This window comes from Mustela lutreola, chromosome 16, assembly GCF_030435805.1.
Source record: "Mustela lutreola isolate mMusLut2 chromosome 16, mMusLut2.pri, whole genome shotgun sequence".
Taxonomy (NCBI): domain Eukaryota; kingdom Metazoa; phylum Chordata; class Mammalia; order Carnivora; family Mustelidae; genus Mustela; species Mustela lutreola.
The window spans coordinates 37,893,549-37,901,200 of NC_081305.1; positions in this window are offsets into that span (position 1 = coordinate 37,893,549).

Genomic DNA, 7,652 nt, shown 5'->3' on the forward strand with positions numbered 1-7,652 from the left:
TTTGTTGAACTTCCTTTGTTCTTACTGATTTGCTTTGCCATCTTTGTCAAAAAGCAGTTGAAAATATATGTGTGGGTCTATTTCTGGACTGTATATCCTGTTTCATTGTTTATTCTTTTGCCAACACCTCCTTGTGTGATTACTGCAGATTAGAGTATGATTTGAAATCATGTGCAAATATTCCAATTTTGTTTACCTTAAAAAAATTGCTTTCAGGATGCCTGAGTGGGTCAGTCAGTTAAGCATCCGCCTTTGGCTCTGGTCCTGATCCCAGGATCCTAAGACGGAAATCCACACTGGGCTCCTTGCTCAGGAGGGAGCCTACTTCTCCCTTTGCCTGCCCTTCCTGCTTCTTATGCTTGCTCTCTCTCTTTCTCTTTCTCTCTGGCAAATAAATACAATCTTTTAAAAAATTGCATTAGCTATTGTAGGTCATTTATAGTTCCACATGTGTTTCACAATTACCTGGTGAATTTCTATAAAAAAAATCCTGTTGGAATTTTTACTAGCATAGCTTTGAATCTGTAGATAAGTTTGGGGACAACTGACATTTCAAGTTTGTATTCAGACTTTCAATTCAGAAATGGTATATGGCTTGATTAAATGTTCTGTAGTCTTTATTGCAGAAGACTTGCTGTCCTTTGTTCTATTTATGCCAAGGTATTTTATGTTTAACAACACCATTTTAGGGGCGCCTGGGTGGCTCAGTGGGTTAAGCCGCTGCCTTCGGCTCAGGTCATGATCTCAGAGTCCTGGGATCGAGTCCCGCATCGGGCTCTCTGCTCAGCAGAGAGCCTGCTTCCCTCTCTCTCTCTCTGCCTGCCTCTCTATCTACTTGTGATTTCTCTCTGTCAAATAAATAAATAAAACCTTTAAAAAAAAAAAAAAACAACACCATTTTATGTGAGATTTAAAATTTTTCATTTTCTAATTATTCGTTCTCAAAATATAGTTGGTTTTTATATATTATTCCTCTATCCTTTGACCTTGCTAGCTTCTCTTCTTGGTCTGAGCAGTTGTTTTGTAGATTACTTAGAATTTTTTATGTAAACAATTATATAAATTTGTATACAAATTGTTTTATTCCTCCTTTTACGTATTTTATTTCATTTTTATTTTAATTTTATGTGTATTTTATTTTACTTTATATTTATTTATTTATTATCTTACTGCAATGGCAGGAACTACCAGTGTCATTGAATAAAAGTGGCAGAAGAAATCATTCTTGCCCAGTCTTGGGGGAAAATGTTCACTATTTGTTTCACCATTAAGAATGATTTTATTTTTATTTTGTTTTATTTTTAAAAAAGTTTTTATTTATTTATTTGAGAGAAAGAGAGAGTGAGAGAGCACAAGTGGGGTTAGGGGCAGAGGGAGAGGGAGAAGCAGACTCCCCACTGAGCAGGGAGTCTAACATGGGGCTCAATGCCTGGACCCGGGGATCATGACCCTAGACAAAGGCAGATGTTTAACCGACTGAACCACCCAGGTGTCCCTGGGTGATTTTAAATGTAGATTTTCTATAGGGAACTTTAAAAAAGTTCCCCGGTATTCCTAGTTTGCTGGAAGTTTTTTTTTAATTATTATTTTTTTATTATTGAAGTACAGTTAACATACACTGTTATATTAGTTTCAGGTACACAACATAGTAATATGACAATGCTATGCATCACTCAGGGCTCAGCTTAAGAACTGGAGTCACCACCTGCCACCATACAATGTTATATTAGTGACTATATTCCCTATGCTGTACTTTTCACTTCTGTGGCTTATATATTTTATAAGTGGAAGTTTGTACCTTTTATAAGTGGAAGTTTCCCCTTCACCTGTTTTGCCCATCCACATACCCTTGGACAATCACTGATTTGTTCTCTGTATTTAAGTGTCTGTTTCTGGCGGGGGGAGGGTTGCTTGTTTACTTGTTTTGTTTTTTAGATTCCACATATAATACATTTAAGTGAAATCATATGATACTTGTCTTTGATTTATTTCACTTAACATGATAACCTCTAGGACCATCCATATTGTCACAAATGGCAAGATCTCATTTTTATGGCTGAGTAATATTCCATTGTATGTACATACCACATCTTCTTTATTCATTCATCTAGTGATGGGCATTTGGAATATTTCCATATCTTATAAAAATGCTGTAATAAACATAGAAAGATATGGTGCACATAACTTTCTGGATTAGTGTTTTCCTTTACTTTGGGTAAGTGCCCAGTGGTGGAATTATTGGATCATATGGTATTTCTATGTTTAACGTTTTGAGGAAACTCCATATTGTTTTCTACATTCCTACCAACAGAGCACAAGGGTTCCCTTTTCTTCACATCCTCACCCATATTTATTTTCTCTTGTCTTTTCAATACCAGCCATTCTGACTGGTATGAGGTAGTATCTCACTGTGGTTTTGATTTGTTATTTCCCTGATGTCGAGTATGTTGAGCACTTTTTCATGTGTCTGTTGGTCAATTGCATGTTCACGTCTTCCACCCATTTCTTGATTGGATTATTTATTCTTTGGGTGTTGAGTTTAATTAATTCTATATAGCTTTTGGAAACTAGCCCTTTATCTGATATGTCATTCACAAATATCTTCTCCCATTCTGTCAGTTGTCTTTTGGTTTTGTTGATTGTTTCCTTAGCTATGCAAAAGCTTTAGATCTTGATGAAGTACCTATAGTTGATTTTTGCCATTGCTTCCCTTGCCTTTGGCAATGTTTCTAGGAAGAAGTTTCTGCTCCTGAGGTCAAAGAGGTTGCTGCCTGGGTTCTCCTCCAAGGATTTTTTTTTTTTTTTTTTTTGACAGAGAGAGAGAGAGATCACAAGCAGACAGAGAGGCAGGCAGAGAGAGTGGGGGGAAAAGGCTCCCTGCTGAGCAGAGAGCCTGATGTGGGTCTCCATCCCAGGACCCTGAGATCATGACCTGAGCTGAAGGCAGAGGCTCAAACCACTGAGCCACCCAGGTGCCCCTGTCCTCAAGGATTTTGATGGATTCCTGTTTTACATTTTTAAACACACAAGGGTGAGTTCTTTATATATTTTCTGAGTTGTGTGAGTTCTTTATATATTTTGGATATTAACCATTTATCAGATATATCATTTGCAAATATCGTCTGCCATTCAGTAGGTTTTCTCTTCATTTTGTTGATGGTTTCCTTTGCTGTGCAAAAGCTTTTTATTTTGGTGCAGTCTCAATAGTTTATTTTGTTTTGTCTTCCTTGCCTCAGGAGACGTATCTAGAAAGAAGTTTCTATAGTTGATGTCATAAACATTATTGCTTCTGCTGTCTTCTAGGGTTTTTATGGTTTCAGGTCTTATATTTAAGTCTTTAATCCATTTTGAGGGGTGTGTGGGTGGGTGGGTGCATGGGTGTGTTTATGGTGTAAGAAAGTGGTCCAGTTTCATTCTCTTGCACATAGATGTCCAGTTTTCCCAAAACCATTTGTTGAAGAGACAGTCTTTTCTCCATTGTATATTCTTGGCTCCTTGTCACAGATTAATTGACCATCTAAACATGGGTTTATTTCTGGGTTCTCTATTGTGTTCTATTGATCTATGTGTCTATTTTTGTGTCAGTGCCAAACTGTTTTGATTACCACAGCATTATAGTATAGTTTGAAGTCTGAGTTTGTGATACCTCCAGCTTTGTTCTTTTTTCTCAAGATTGCTTTGGCTATTCAGGGTCTTTTGTAGTACCATAGACATTTTAGGATTATTTGTTTTAGTTCTGTGAAAAATGCTGTTGGTATTTTGATATGGATTGTACTAAATGTGTAGATTGTTTTGGGGTGCCTAGTTGGCTTAGTCAGTTGGGCTTCTGACTCTGGCTCAGGTTGTGATCTCAAGGTCCTGGGATCAAGCCCTGATCTGCTTCTTCCTCTCCCTCTCCCTGTTCATGCTCTTGGTCTCGGAAATAAATAAATAAAATCTAAAAGCAGAAATCTGTAGATTGTTTTGATTAGTGTAGACCTTTGAACAATATTAATTCCTCCACTCCATGAGCATGGTATATCTTTCCATTTGTTTATGTCATCGTCAATTTCTTTCACCAAAGTCTTAGAGTCTTCTGAGCTTTGAGAGAACTGCAGCCACGTGGGCATGGTAGTGGGTGGAGCTGGCACTCTTCCTGGATGTCTGCAATGAGCCAATGCCACAGCTGTGAGGGCACCAAAGGGAAGAGCTTGCTCCATGGGTAGCTGGCTAAGAGTTGTGGCTGCAGGAATTATGGGTACACTGTGGGTTCTTTCCCCAGGGTAGGGGTTGCTTTGGAGAGGCACTGGATGGGGGCTGCTGCCAGGGTGGCCTGGTAGTAGATACTTCGGAGAGGCACCTGCCAAGGGCGTACAGGTTGGGTGGAGGGTTGCGGTGGCTCTGCAGGGAAATGAGGGAGAGTTGCTAGCGGGGAGTTGCTAGCAGGGTGAATGGAGAATGGAGAACTGGCTCCTGCAATAATTCAGGTAACTGGGGCTTAGAGGGCAAGAAGGCTGAAAGTTTTTTTTTTTTTTTTAAATCATGTATAAATATTAAATTTTGCCAAATGCTCTTTCTACATTTGTTGAAATTATCATTAGTTTTTTCTGCTTTATTCTGTTACTATGGAGAATTACAGTGATTGATATTTAAATTTAAATTAAATGTCTTTATTAGATTTTGCTGATTTTAGAAGATTAGTTGGGAAGTGTTAACCTCCTCTATTTTGCAAAAGGGTTTGTGTAAGATTGGTGCTATTTCTTCCTTTCAATTGTAGTAGCAGTCACCAGTGAACCATCTGGGCCTTGAGTTTTCTCTGTTGGAAGGTTTTTAACTACCAATTCCATTTCATTAATAGATGGTTAGGACTATTCAGATTTTGTTACAGCTTTGTGTTAATTTTGGCAAGTTGTTATTTTCAAAGCTGTTCGTCTACTTCTCTTTTTATCTTGATCAGTCTGTTAAATATTTATCAATTTTGCTGACCTTTCCGAAGAACCAAAAGAAGTTCTTATGGAGCAGACATGAACCCAACCGACAGAGAAGAGCCCAGGCTCTTCCAGGCTCAGTGGCCATGGAGCTTCATGCAAAGCAAACCAACGGAGCTCAGCTCAGGTCAGCCAATTGCCAGCCAGTCTACAGATACAGGAGTGAGAATAGGTGATGACTGTTTCCAGTAACTGAATTCTGGAGGTGGTCTGTCAAGCAGCTATGGCTGGCTGATACAGTTTACAGGTATTGCTCTTTGTTTAACCAGTTCCCTACTGATGGAACCAGTTCCCTACTGATGGACATTCAACAAAGTGAACTACTCCAAACAAAGCTTGGCTCATCTTTAGAAAGAACTTCTGTAAGACTTATCTGTAGAGGAACTGTAGAATCACAGGTTTTGCACATTTAAACTTTTATTTAATTTATTTTGTTTATTTACTTTTTTAGGGAGAGAGAACATGTGCTCAAGTTGGGGGCAGCAGAGGGGCAGAAGGAGAGGGAGAGAATCTTTTTTTTTTTTTTTTTTAATTTTGTTTATTTATTTGACAGAGAGAGATCACAAGTAGGCAGAGAGGCAGGCAGAGAGAGAGGGAGAAGCAGGCTCTCTGCTCAGCAGAGAGCCTGACTCGGGACTCGATCCCAGGACCCTGAGATCATGACCTGAGCTGAAGGCAGAGGCTTAACCCACTGAGCCACCCAGGTGCCCCAAGAGGGAGAGAATCTTAATCAGTCTCCATGCTCAGCGTGATCCTAACTTGCGGCTGGTTCTCATGACCCTGAGATCATGACCTGAGCCAAAGTCAAGAGTAGGACACTTAACCAACTGAGCCACCCAGGTGCCCCACATTGAAACATTTTAAATAATATTCTTGCATTATGCTCATCAAAGCTATGCTGATTCACATTCCCTCCAGCAGTTTATAAGCATCTGTGTTTCCTCATAGTTTCCAACACTAAAGGTTAAAATCCTTAATTTTCATAGCCTTAATAAATGGAATATAATATCTATTTAATTTGCATTTCCCTGAACATTGCAAAGGCTTAATAGTTTCCATGTATACATTGGCTGCTTACATTTCTTCTCTGAATTGCCCCTTCAAGTTCTTTGTTCACTTCTATAATAAATACTTCATCTTTCCTGAATTGTAAGATATTCTTTTTTTTTTAATGTTTTTTTTTAATTTTTTTTAAAGATTTTATTTATTTATTTGACAGAGAGAGAGATCACAAATAGGCAGAGAGGCAGGCAGAGAGAGAGAGAGAGGAGGAAGCAGGCTCCCTGCTGAGCAGAGAGCCTGATGCGGGACTCGATCCCAGGACCCTGAGATCATGACCTGAGCCGAAGGCAGAGGCTTAACCCACTGAGCCACCCAGGCGCCCGATATTCTTTTTTTTTTTTTTTAATATCATTTATTTATTTGAGAGAAAGAGAGCATGAGCAGGGGGATGGGCTGAGGGAGAGAGAAGCAGACTCCCCTGCTAGTCCGGGAGCTGGAAGTGGGGCTCGAGCCCAGGACCTTGGGGTCACCTGAGCCAAAGGCAGACACTTCCCTGACTGAGCCACCCAGCTGCCCCAAAGATATTCTTATATATTCTTCATATTACCCTTTTATCTGTTAAAAATATTACAGAAACATTAATTTGAGGGTTTTAAAAAATTTTATAGTATCTTTTGCTGGTGAGAAGTTTAAAGCAGTTAAATCTGCTCAGTTTTTTTCTTTATATCTACTAGATTTCCCTAGGAATGACTTTCCCAGCCAAAAAGTACTTTAAAAATTGTATCATATTTACTTCTGTTATTTTTATAATACTTTTTATTGTTTTATATCTTTAAGTCATAAAGACATTAGTTTGGGGTTATTATATTGAGTTACACACAAGGCTCCGTTTCCAAAGAACAGGTAATTATTCCGATTGTTTTTATCAAATACTCCATTACTACTTCTTCTTTAATTTGGAATGTCAAGTTAAGACTAAATTTATGAGTCGTTTCTAGAATTTTCATCCAGTTCTGCTGATCTCTCATAGTCTTCTGTTAATACAATATATTTTTTAAAGATTTTATTTATTTATTTGACAGGCAGAGATCACAAGTAGGCAGAGAGGCAGGCAGAGAGAGAGGAGAAAGCAGGCTCCCTGCTGAGCAGGAAGCCCAACATGGGGCTCGATCCCAGGACGCTGGGATCAGGACCTGAGCCGAAGGCAGCGGCCTTAACCCACTGAGCCACCCAGGCACCCCTGTTAATACAATATTGTTTGATTGCTGATTTCTTAAGCCATATTTCGGTATTCCCAGGCAAAATACTTCCAATTGCTCTTCAGATCATTTTTTTTCTTGACATTTACACTTCCGGATGAACTTAATAATATTAACAGATTTGTAACAATATCTCTGTTGATTTTGTTTGGGATTGCATCAAATATATAGATTAATTTGGAGAGAATCATGGTCTGATAGCTTTGGGTCATTACACATGATTTACACCTTGATTTTTAGAAATCCTTATTTTAATGATAATTTGTGAAAATTATTTGGTTTTCTCCATGTAGGTTTTGCACAGTTCCTGTTAGCTTTAGTCTTAGAGTTTGTTTTCGTCGTTCTGAAGTGAAGCTATTTCATGAAAATCTTTTTTCTGATGTATGAGGCCAAAACTAAGGTTAATAACATTTATGATGTGATT